We start from the raw sequence: 13,681 nt of genomic DNA on the forward strand, positions 1-13,681 counted from the left end.
AGCAGTTTAAAGTTATCTAATTTCATTGATGCATCTTGTTTTATTTAATTTTGTGTCTAGTTGAGGCAAGATGGGCACAAATTGGATGCAGTGGATGAACAGTGCAGTTAAAGTACTACTATCGCCCTTCAACCAGTCTAAAACTTCAAAACTTTGAAGATGTTGCTGCTGTTACATTTATAGTTTGACCTCAGGTGGCATTATGTCTTTAAGATGAGAAATTGAATTGTAGGAATTCTGTGTGTCAGGGTTGAAGAGCATAAGTGCAGGACCTTGTCAATTCGCTCTTGCTGTTTATGGCTGTACTTAGTGCTAACAGTCTCAAATCTAGCTTCAGCTCTAGTGTAAAACATCACAGAACCCAGAAATGTTACATCTGTATTTTTCTGTGCAGTATTGAAATTTGAAAGAGAAGAATCTCAGAATAATCTGCCCTGTTACTATAGTAAATGCCTGTCCATGATGGTAACATGTATTGCATAGAATGTCTCTTTGGAGCATGTGTTGCAGCAGAGAACAGTGACTTGGTATGCTGTCATACTTTGTGTAGTGTTGTGTACAGTCATTACTCTGAAGTTTTCTTCCATCCCAGCCTTCTGCTCTGGGGGAATTATGCTTGAATTTGGCTCTTAGTTTTGTTCAAAGAGATGCTTTGAAAGACTGTTTTGAACACTGTATTATATTAAACAATTTTTAACTATTTAATCTGATGTAATATGGCATTTGAAGTTCAATAAATAGCACAACATTTTGTCTGACCTCATGATTTGCATTAATGCATACACAATAAGTCTTATTTGTGCTGGAATTACATATTTTCACATGCAGTACTAATGCTTCCATAGATTTGTGTGTTCTGTGATCTCTTCAACAGAGAAGGAAATTCTCTTGTCAAGTCTGGGGGCTTGCTCCAGAAATCTAACATGTTTATACTTCTGTGTATGGATTTTGCTGTTCAAGCTGAGAGGGCAACTTTATATCAGTCTGTATAATCCAGAATGTCTTGCATATATGCATGTTAGTCTTTTGTTACCACAGCTTACAGGTATTCTGTTTAGTAACGTCAAGGTTTTGGGGTTTTGCTATGGATGCCTAGCAGTACTCCACAGTACTTTCACTGAGGACGCTTGCTGAACTTTTGCTGTTGCTGTGCTGCAGAACTCGGGGAGCTGCTTGCTCCTTTGCTAGAGCCAGTTTGCTGTCTTCTGCAGCACTGCCAGAGCCTTGTGTGTCTGAAAGTTTTCTTAATAGATCAAATGTTGTAGTTTGAAATAAAATAGGCATAATAATGTAGAGGTGACTAAAAACTCTAAGGTGAAGTGGGTGAACTGGAGATTCGTCTGAGCTGTTTAAAAAGTGAGTAGAGATTAGGATGAACTACAACAGGTAATATTTTGTGGACTTTGCACAATATGAGTAGCTGAGATGGAACTTGGGAAACCATAAGTCAGTCAGATGGCTTTGTGCTGTAAGAAACTGACTTGCAATGACAAAGTTTGAGTAGGGTAGCCATATTATACTGTATATTCCTGGAAAAGGAAACAAACTTAAAGGCAAAGAATAATGTCTTCCTGGAATTATTATTAGGTAAACAGGCACTAATTGAATTTGATTTCATACTTGGATTTGATTAGCAGGTTCAGGTTAATTGATTGATAATTACCACTTGGGTATCTGTAACATTATACTAATTGTGGATGTTCCTTATGTCAAGGACTTGCCTGGGCTGTCAGCGATTTTTAAATACTTTTCACACATTGAGACCTTTGTGCAGTTAGTCTCTTAAGCTTAAAACTCTCCAGTTGTAATATACAAAATTTATCTAACTCTACAGAAGCAGTATTTGAAGTGAAGCAAGCTGCTTCGTGGTGAACATGCTCATGTTTCAGTAGGGTGGTGTGTAAAGTCAAAGGTGCTGTGACAAGACTTGTGGGTAAAAGCCAAGATGTTATGCATGACAGCAGATGTTAGAATCTGAGAAGTAAAAATCTAACCAAGCTGAACACTCTTGAATGTAGAGGTTTTCTCACTTGTTTTGGTTTGATTGCAACAGAGTTAAATAAGTAGAACAGCTTCCTCCTTCAGTTGTTTCTAAAGTATCTCTTCAAGGAATCTACTTCTGGAGAGGAACTCTATCATAAATGCTCAAGTGCAGCTTTCTCAAGTATTAGAGCTTTGTTGCATTACGTTCTCAAAATGCTCTTTTGCCTGGCACTATTCAAACCAAAGCATAAATTGTAGGCCCAGTATTAATGACTGAGTGTGGGGAGAATTCCCTGGTGTAGTTCTGAACAGCCTGTGAGACAGCTCATGCCTCTTTCGTTATGTTGCAATTTCTGTAGTTTCTGCTGGTCTGCCCTCTGACAAGAGGCTTAAGGGGAATTATGTACATTCTAGTGCAATGAAGTGTAACAGCCAGGTTGTTAGCTTGGTAAAGTAATTGTGAGAATCTGACATTAGTTTACACAAGCTGATTAAATGGTTCTCAGTAGGCCAAGTAACTGCAGGTAGTAAGCACTAGCACTCTGTATATGTTTGCTTTAGTGACAACAGTAGCCACTGAAAACTACAGGAGAGCCTTTGATGTTATAGGTAGCATTTAAATGAATGTCTGCCTGTGTTTGTGTTCAGCATTCTAACCTGTTTTGATGGATACATAGCAGTTGCCCTTCTAACTGGGATTACAATGCTTTGAAACTCTTTTTCCCTGGCTAATGAGGAAGCAGATGCCTTGTTCTGAAACTCATTTGCTCTGAATCGTTTATAAGTTTCACTAGTGCAGACATTCGGGCAGTGACATCAAAGGCAACGTGGTATGTTTATGTTTCTGTTGTCATAAATGTTCACCAAATTCTAAAGAGGTGTTCTGTGTCCTTAAAGCACTGATAACATTTGAAAGACTGCAGTTGAGAGTATTCAGTTGCTTACAGCATCTGCTGTTAGCTGAAGTAATGGTTTGTCTGGGTCACTGGTAATTATGGTATTCCGTATCTGGACTCTAATTCTTGCAGCAGTGAACAAACAGCAAAGCTATGTGCTTTTTGACTTATTGGTGACATTTATCCTTTCCAGGGCTAGGAGTGGTTATGATTATAGTTATGAAAACATGAAAAACACTTAATCATCAAGTTGGTGGATGGCTTTCCACAGAGCATGAATTTTAATTATATTTTGAGCGTTGTAACTGGTCTTAAGTAGCTCAAGCAGATAGTTGGTCTGAGCAGAAATTGTGGGGGCAAGTTGTCAGAGGCAAAAGAGGGAGCTGAATATTTTGCAATAAGCCTTGAAAAGCCAGAATAAGGAAAGAATGATTTTTCTTCCTGACTACTATGTAAGGCTTCAGACTCTCATCGCTCCCTTTGGAGTACCTTTGGACAAAGACTTGAGGTGCTTGCTTTGATTCAACATATCTCAAATATTGAAGGGAAAAACAATTGGAAATGTGAAACATAATGGGTTGGTTTTTGTTTGTTCGTTTGTTTTTTTTCTTTTGGCTGTGTATTGGAGTTCCTATGTGTTTAAACCTTGTCAAATCTCCCTGGAATACTGGCAGGAAAAAAATTCCTGGATGTACCTTAGGAGTTAGGAATGGCAGAGGAAGAAAAGGTCAAGTATTTTAATTAAAAATAAACAGTGGATCTAATGAAGCAAACAGCTTTTTTTGTGGGTATGCAGTACTATATAATCTATTCTCAAGGTTGTAATTCAAGTAAATGAGAGGCAGTTTAGGAACTCCTTAAATGACCTTTTTTAATTGACAGTACACTGAAAAGAGTCTAATCCCAGACATCTTCACCTCCATTAAGGTATATGAGCTCACGGTCCAGAGATGACTTGCTCAATTTCCAGTGCTGCATCTAAAAATAGCAACCATCCTTTAAGATAATTTCTTTGCATGGCAAAAACAGGAGCAATCCTGTGCTCAGAAGTGTTATAATGACAAGATGCTTGGGAGGCACCACTGATTGCTTGTTAGCTGGAAGGCGGGATGGCAAATACTGTTTATTTTGCAGAGCCTATGTGACTGCTCTGTTGGTTACTTGTGCTTCCTTTTGGACCATCAAATTTGACAATCATTTGTGTGTGCATTGAAGGGAGAAAAGATCAGATTACCAAAACAAGCTGCAGATGTATTTGGGTAGGAAAGAAAAGAGTGTCTCATACCTAGAGATTCATCTCTAGCAGGGATAATTTTTGTTTGAACTGTAGTATTTTCAGCTAGATTGTCTTTGACTAACTTTCTACTCTGCTTGCAGTATGAACATGATTGTTTAAAATAAAATAAAATAAAATAAACTTACAAGTGTACCTTCTGTTTTGAAACAGAAAAGGATGTCTTGGGAGAAGTAGAGGTGGAATGAAACTTCTGGAAGATCTCATTTTTAACAAACCAGATTTGTAATCCGCAGTTCTATGCCTTTGTCCATCAAAAAGACAAAAAAGCTATTTCTGTGCTAACTTTATAAAAATGATTGAATACTGTTTCTTATTTTTTTCTGAAGGAGGACAAAGTAGGAGGTTTCGTGTATTTGCAATTTTCAATAAGGAGTAAGAGACAAATTTGTTGTCTCTTTTTCCCCCCTATACCATACTAACAGTCCCCAGCCTGTGATTGATTTGACCTGTTTCTGCTGATTGGAGTAGTGTGCCTGCAAATGGTAAGTATGTGTGAATTAAACATAAAAGTTACGTTCACAGCTTGTGAGTCCAAGAGTTTCTAGGCAAGAAACTCCATTTAAGTAATATTTATTGTGTTGCTGTTTGCTCTTAACTAAGGCTGAGTTGTGGGTAGAAGATGGCATGTTTCAGCACCTTCTTGCCTTGTAAGAAATGTGGTTCCTGGATACCTGGCACAGATACCTGGCTTTATGTAATCTTGCTTCTGACTTGCTCTGACTTGGGCTTGCATAGCTTGTGGGCGAAGGGTGATTTAGAGCACTGATGGGGTCTGAGCTACTGCTGGTGGTAACTGAGTGGAAGTCATGTGCCAGTGGAATGCATTGGCAGGGAGGGAAGGCAAAGGTTGGGCAGAAGAGGAAGAAATTGGGGGATAGGTGAGGGGAAGAAAGGAAGGTTTGGTTTTGTGTGGGATTTTTCATCAGTCTCAGTAAAACCTTATGCTGAGGCTAAGTTGGCAAAGTTTGTTGCCAGCTGGTGCATCTGCTCCATCCATTCCATCTCTTTTTGTGTATACATAGTAAGCAAGTGGACTGGGAAACAAAGATTTTACAGTGTACTCCATTATTCCATAGGCAGAATTTCCTTCAATCTGTCCAGATGTATTTGTCTACCATATAAAATATGAGGCTCTTGCAGCGTCTGTCCCCAAAATGTGTCCATACTTAACCTGGAACAAGCACCTCCAAAACTGCCCCAATTTTCATTCCTCTGTCACTTTCCATATTTTCAGTTACAGATGTCATCTCCTCACTGTATTTCTATTACTCTTGAAACTTTTTTTTTTTTATCTTTGACAATCCCTGCCCTCCTCTTGGCTATGGAACAAGTTTTTAGAAGTATTGTTCCTCTGGAAGATGATTAAAAGTGCTCTTTGATTGCCAGATCAATGTGTCCACAAAATCCCACATCTTGCAGAGCCAGGGTGGTGGAGAAGAAACTTTGGGAAACAAGCCAACTGCCTCCCACGTTGGATGAAGCATGGTGGAACCACACCCTTCCCTTCAAGCTTCTTTGGTAAAGGAGTTGAGTTGCTAAATTAAGAAGCCTAGGAGTCTGCTATTGAGACACTGCATGCAGTTTAGATCAGACTTCTCAGGAAGTTCACCTGCCTGATCCAGACCTCAATCAACAGGAAATACGCATCTTTAAACTGTTGATGTCTTCTACTTAGGTTAGGGTTTGTGGCCGTGACAGTAAAGGTTAGAGCTGCTTTGTCTTACTGTCAGTTACTTAACCTCTCTGTGGATAAGCATATATTGCAAAAGGAGGAGATTGGTTACTGTTGCACAGCGTTTTAAAGTTATAAAACAGGATGTGTTAGGAACAATGTCATTGGCAAGGAGCTTTTTGCAGGTCTCTTTCTGGCTGATTTTCTTTCTGGCTGAAAGCAGTTACATTCTAGAGGCTCTACAAGAAACTAAATTCATGAATTTACCTTTCCATATCTTCACATTCTTATAAACTAAGAGAATTTAAAACACACACCTTCTTGGTCTTGTAGTAACTTCACTAGCAACTGATCTGAGTTTTGTCTACTTTAACCAGTAGATGTGAAATTGATAAGAACAAACTTTTTTCTCCAGCTATTGCTCCACTTTTTAAAAAGAAAAGGGGGGAAAAAAAAAAGGTTTCTAACTTGAGGCAATAATAGTTTTCTACTTCCTTTCTGAACTGCTACAAATGTATCTGAGTGTTTGTAGTGTGATTAAAAATCCAGTGTGTTAGAGGCTGTAGGAAAGAAGCAATGCATTAACCTATTTCATTATGATTATCTCTTACACATTGCACTTAACAATTACTTTAGCATGCAAACACTGGCTAAACCTGTCATGGAACAAATTGCTCTCCATGCAAGCTGAAGTTGGGTTATGTATTCTGACCTTCTTACAGGTGCCATGATTCATTTCCCTCAGCAAAGACAAAATGTTACGTCTCTGATCTCTGCATCTGTTCTGTGGCCTGAGCCTAATGTGTTTTATTTCTGCTTAATTCAACTGTAGTACTTCTGTCATGTGATTGAGGAGCCCTAAGGACAATTACCTGTTTGGGGATCCATTATCTACAGAGGATCTGAAAGAATAATTGTTCTAGATAAATATTTGCAGATAAACTTCTGAACTGAATATCTTCTGCTGAGGTGTGTTTGGAGTTTTGCTAATGCATCACATTAATGTTAAATGTTTTTTGCTTTGACTGCTTAATACTGTTTCACAGGAGCAAATGTGAACTTTTCAGGGGAGATCATATTTATATCAAGCTATTTGTTTACATAATGTATTGACTTCTTTGCAGAGAGGAAGCAGGATTTTCAAGGAAGTACAATAGCATTCATATTCTGGTGAAGTTTTGTATGCTAAATAGTTTTTGTGACTGCTTTTAAGAGTGGAAAGCTTAGTTCAAAGGGCTTCAATTCCAATTAGATGAATTAGATGAATAATTCAATTAATCTGATTAGATGCAACAAATGATGGGATCCAAAGTTATTGGTTCCTTTCTGTTGCCCTCAGTGTGAAAGAACAGAGATTAACATGAGGGATGCTGATGATCTTTCATGCAGCTAGCATATGCTTCTGTCCAGAGTGAAAATGAGATAAATATAATAGAACAGCTAGCTACATAAGCAAGTGCTATGAGACTAATAAAGAATGGTATGTCTATTTCTTTTTTTTTTTTTAGTATAATAATGTTGTTTAAAAAAAACTGCTCTGCTATTGACTGGCACATTTTTCTTGTATTCTATGATTTTATGCAAGGCTTAACCCTAAATTAAGCAATTAGTCTTTTCATTGCTGAACTACAGCAATTTTTGTTCACTTTCTAGCCTTTGGACTCTGGCTGAAAGTTTACTAGGTAAAGCTGACAGATAGCAGAAGGTAATGAAACAGCAATCTTTTGTCAAGAAGGAGGTTAATAGCAATGCATAAATGAAATAAAAAATCCAATTTGAGGGAGAATACAGTAAAATATGTGAAATAGAGTGTGTAGACAAGGTTAGCTGTGCAAATAGAAGAGGCTGCAAGCTCATTTATAGAGCTGTGATTTGGGATTTAGCTGTGTGATTCTCATTCATCATGCTGCTGTTTTTTTGCTGTAGTCTCTGAAAAGAGATCATTGCTCACAGGCAGTTTAAAGGAAGATTCAGTAAGACACATGCGGAATGGAATTGAGCCACGTGCTGAGGAGCTTTAAGATGTTTTGACTTAGCATCCAGATAGTCCTGAGTTCTTGTGCGTTCTCCATACAGAAAATGCTATGTCCATGACAAGCAGATCTGTGGCCTAAGTGAAGAGAGAGCTGAGGGAGGAGCTACTGAAGAAATGAGAGGTGATTATGTAAGCACCCAATAGAGATAGCTCCCCTTTATTGGTGTTGCAGTAAGGGGGAGGGAGTGTTTTCAGGCACTTAGATTTGCACTTTTGTCTTGAATTGCTTGTTCTAATATCAGGTGCAAATAAGCAGTCAATGCTTTTGAGCTGTTAGGAAATTGGCACTTTTCCTGTTGTCCCCTACTGCCCTCAAAAAGGCAGGGCAGAGCACTTGGTGCCACAGTGTCTGTGCATTACCCCAGTGTTTCAAAAGATGATATTTGTAATAATTTGTAATAACTGTCCTTGCAATTTGTTCTAGTGGTATGTGACAGCAAGCATAGATTGCTCCTAAAAGCTGTGGATTGTGTTATTTTGTCCCAGTAAACTAGGAAGGGAGGACAGCTTTGTTGGTCAGGGTTTAAGAACTTGCCATATCTCAAAATTCAGAAAGTTCTAAAGATGAGTTTGAATAGTTTGAGCATGATTTCCTTATCTTTGTTGTTCTTTTTCCTGTTCTGCAAAATGCAGTGGGTTTCAGCACACTTTGTTACCACTAAGTAAAATCACCACTGGTGACTTTTGTATATACCAAAATGAGATAAAAAAGCACTGTCATCTTTAAGCCTAACATAAGTAAGCTGGGTTAGTTGCTCACACTAGTGCATTCTGTTGTTAATGTTACATTGCTTTGCTTGGGGTTGGTTTTCTGTGTTTGGCTTGTTGGTTTTTTTTTTTTATTTGGGTTGGCTTGGAGATTTAATAGCTCAAGAAAACAGAAGTAAGGAAGGCAGATCATAAGAGTAAAGACTTACTGAAGTCCAGTTGTCATCTGACTCCCTTTGTGTCTGGGGGTGAATCATACAATGCAGTAGAGAGGGACCATCTTCATGTCTGATTAGCACTGTGGTTCTTTTCACAGCATTAATGGAGTCAGAACCATGGATTTTTGCACATCACTGCTGCTTCTGGTGAAGGTGGGCTAACCTATGGAGTGCTCACCCTCCTGCTTTTTAATTGCTTCTGTGCTGTAAGTAGATGATTAATATTCTGAAGACCAAAATCATTTTTCCAGCTAGCAAAAATAGCAACATATAGTTAAAACTAAATGATTTTCAAAGTGAAATATTAAAATGTCAGGATAATTCTTATGGTAAATTGTTTTTTCATTCTTGTGGTTTCCAAAGTCATCCTTTATTAGAGAAATGGTACTTTAAATGTATTCATTAAATATTACAACATGGAAAATTGTAGCCTTTACTTTGAGGAGTTCATACCTACTGGGGGGAAAAAACCTAAATGATAACCTATGCTCTTTATCACTAATTTGTGTTACACTGAATTCAGGATGCCAGTGTGAGCTACGTACAGATTAATGTACAGAGCCTTACTTCAGCCTCAGTTGTTGTTTCTTTTTCTTGTTTTCTTAGATGAGATCAAGTAGCCATTAAAAGCAGGTTTTTTTCCCCAAGGTATTTCTCTTCAGAGGGCCAGCAGTCAGTGCAAGCAGTAGAATTATTCTGTTTGAAAGGTCTACAGCTCATCTGTCAGACCTGCAGAACACATCCTGAAGGAACATCCTGCTCTCATGCAGTGTGTAGCACATTGTTTAAACCTCCATAGGATCTGTGCTGAATAAATAACCAATGGTTCTGATTTATGAAGCCACAGGTTATCTCAAAAAGAAAGGCATAGTCTAACTTAAAAATCATAAACAGGGCAGTGTTTTCTAGTGCCAGTTCCTGAGTCCTGGTTTTACTCAAAGCAAAACAGGTGTTTACTATCTTCCCTGCTTCCAAATTATCGCACTGTCAAACCATATGTCTGCATATGATAACATTTTCAAAAATGAGGAAAAGTCCTGATGAAGTACAAAATTAGAATCCTGATGGAGAGTAAGGCTTTCATTTTTCTTCTCATTTTTGTGAAGGTTTCTTTAACCTGTTGGAGACATCTGTTATCTCTCTGAAGATACCACAATAGGAAAAATTCAGTTGTCTTAATTAAAATAAAAGGGGGGCAAATTCATCTTTAGATATTTTACTGCTTTTTGAATGAATCCATGTGGAAAAGGAGGCAAGTTTTCCAAAGCAGAGGATAGGCTGTATTTTATAATGAGAGGTGCAGTAGGTAAAATATTCTCTCTTATACTCAGAACTTCACGAAGTAGCACGTTTCAAATCTTTTGATTTCTTTTTTAAAAACGGAAAGTGTTTTCAATGAGCACCAAATGAACAGCAAGATGCATAACAGTTGAAAAATGGGATGGATATTTTACACCAAGATCACTTGCCTGAGCTGCAATCTCTTTCTGTTACCTGGATTGAGGTGAGTGAGTGGGCAGGGATTCCGTTTCTGTGTTGTACGCTATGAAGGTACAATATTTTCTAGGGGTGGGGAAGCCTATGAATCTGGTAGACTAAACTGTACCTTCTGACATTCAGGCAGCAGGAAAACGATACCAAATAGCTGCAGCATTTTTAATGAAAGCCTCCAGCTGATTTTGTTGTTAAGAATTAATAATTGTTTTGGGAACCAAAGCAATTAACTCGTCATACTGCTGTTCTGTTTCTGATCTTATGATGAAGCCTTTCTGTATTTTCATCTCTGCCAAAGCAGAGGCCCATAATGTGAGCAAGAAGGGAATGTGGATTACTTCTCTGAGGAAGAGCAGTGCATTTTGTCAAATGACACATCTAAGGTTTCTCACAAAACTGTTCCTTAAAATTTGGTGGAACACATTCAGGTCCTCATATTGGGGGGTGGTGGGGGGGAAGGGTAATGTGAGAGGGAAGGGAGGTCTGCTTGTCTTAATCCAGTTTGGGGGTGTGAGAAGCATGCAGAAACTGTTTTTTGCATCACTGAGCATGGTGGGTTCATCTGGGCCAGCTGCATTGGATCCATTGAATATGATTAGGAATCACATCTGTCTCTGTATGATCCTGGGGTGAAAACATACCTAAACTTTCATTGTTTTTTCATTTACAGCAAGTAAATAGAATTGCTGTTTAACATTGCAAATAGGAAATGATCTATCTGCAATGTAAGGCTATTTTGAACTCTCAGTAGAATGTGGAGTATTTAAAAGCCATTATTTTTTAAATGACAGATATGTTTTTACTTACACAGATAAGCTTCTACTAAGTGTTGGGCTGAGTTTAAAAAGGTACATAAGTATGAAGAGATCTGCTTGCTCAAAATCGTAGTCACTTGTGTTGATGCTCATTGTGTTCTACCTGGTTATGATCTCATTATGAGAGAAATTAGAGTCATAAAGGCAAGAGAACACTCTGCATCTTAAGGTAACTATTTCCTAAGGCTGTCTACGCAGAATCTGGGAGAGTTTCAGAATCAATAGCAGAGTGGAGATGTTTATGCACGCTTTCCAGTTTTGCCTCCCAGTCCTAAAAGCTGTAATCTAGTTCTGATTACAGATCAGCCAGACATGGGAGACTTCTCCTTATCCCATATTACACTAATCGTCTTTACATATTAAACAGATAATACTCGATCCAAAGCTATCTTTTTTGGTGCATTAAAAATGTCCAGATCTAAAATCTATTAAAATGCAACCAAGTTAATTTTAGAACTTTGGGAGGCGAATGCTACCAGTGCAGGGAATTCAAGGACTTGCCCTGGAAATTCCTGAGATGTAACTCTTTAAAGCATAGAACGAATGTTTAAAAGCTTTATGGCTTTCTGAGAATCATGGATTGGACTCTAGATGATTAGGGCATTTGGTTTCAAAGGCCAAGTAATAATTCTTAGATGCTTTTACACACCAGAGCTATTCTTCATGTTGTCATTTCAGCACATAGCAGTGAGTTCTGAGTTATTTGCTAGGATTTGGGAAGATGGGATAAATCACTGATAGAAGAAAGTTCTATTGCTGTTGTAAAAGGAGATCAATAAGACTTTTATAATGCACTTTACGTATTTTACTGTAGCATATATGCTAATTGTAATGCAATAGGAGTACAGCCATCAACTGACATGTCTCTTTATCAAAACCAGCACAAGTATCTTGGAAAATAACAATAAAATTAAAAATATATATATCGCAGTAATCCAAAAGTTTTTACTGAGTTGTGAACTACCCAGTATTAACCTTGTAGCTTTGGTATTACTTCTAGTCTTTTCAAGATGGCATGGGCAGAGGAGCAGGTGTTGGAATTGGTCATCTTCAGTCATTTTATCTTTTTATTTTCAAAAATAAAGCTCCTAGTGAGTCTATAAATACTTGAAGCCAAAGAGATGTATGTTATTAACTTTAACTCATACAAATATGAATGGAATCTGAATATGGTGCTAGAACATCTTCAACTCTAGCAACAAAGCAAGTCAAATTCTTCACATTTACAAATTAACATTTGATTTTCCAAAAGTTTTTTTATGAAAGGATGACCAAGATTCATTTTCTGGGACAGCAGAAACAGCAGGTTACCAAGTTTAGCTGATGAAGGCATTTGGCTGTTTGGCAACTGAACTCGGTTTGCCCCAACTCCAAGCGTGTTTGTATTTTTCAATTATTATCTCTACTCCTTATAATAAGGTGTCAGTGCTTTTAATTGCCTGTCATCTGCCATAAACTTATGCCTCTCAGAGGTCTGAGTGGAAGTGTTCCTGATAAGCTTATGCTTTAGGCAGCCCAGATTTCGTCTCCACTAATAGCAATGAGTGTCTGATAGTTACTGTCAAAACCAACATTAAAAACTGAAAAAATATCAAGAGTCTTTTGCTTTTGTTGTGATTATTATCAGGACAAGGCAAGATCTTTCATTATTTAAAGAAAAAGTAAATTGCTATGGTCTTGGGCATTTTGAAACTTCTTTACAGATTTAACAAGCCCTCTGGCTAAAAGCCAACATCGCCTTCTAATCTTTTTGTCATTACAACAATTCCTTCTTTGTCCTGCAATGTGTCTGTTCTCTATTGGTGTTATCATAATTGGAGATGGAAGTATTCTTTAACTTCCTTGTGAATTATTACCAATATATGATAAGACTTTAAAAAAATTATTTTAAAAAGCTAAATTTTAGAATAAAAAGATCTGTTTGCATGTGTCACAGGCTTACCAGGGTTCTCACACATCTCCGTTTTCACCCAAATATTTCATTTTTGTTCATCTTTGAATCCTTGAATGGAGAATCGGTAGGCATAGTGCAGACACTTTACAAGTGTTGATGTGGAGATGAAATAGTTTGGTTGAATTTCAAGGAATTGATGTGATTCCTTAAGGACAATGTTACTATATAAATGGTTTCTTAGAAAAAAAAAATAATAATAATCAGAAGAGACTTATTGTTAAGTGTGTGTACATCCAAAATGTTTGAGACAGTGGAAGAAAACCTTAAATGTTTCATGAGGTACATGCTGTTAGAACCCGTGGTCTTTCAGGTATGCTGGAGTAGCTACACACCAAGACTTGAAGTGGGTCCTACGCCTGAATTCTATCAGTAGCATTCTTTGGCAGGAATAGATGTGCAACACCAAAGCTGCATGCCACTCATCATTTAATCGGTACCTCTGCTTTACTTAGACCAAAGTTAATTACAAAGACAGGCCTGTCCCCTTCAAAGTGCTCCCCTCTTATTTGTAAATATTTGTGCCAGAGATGAGATTTGTAATAGACTTCTTATTGAGAGTAACAAAAAAAATGAAGTGGAAAATATTGCATCATATTTTCAGTGCATCTT

This window comes from Tetrao urogallus, assembly GCF_951394365.1.
Source record: "Tetrao urogallus genome assembly, chromosome: 10".
Classification (NCBI taxonomy): Eukaryota; Metazoa; Chordata; class Aves; order Galliformes; family Phasianidae; genus Tetrao; species Tetrao urogallus.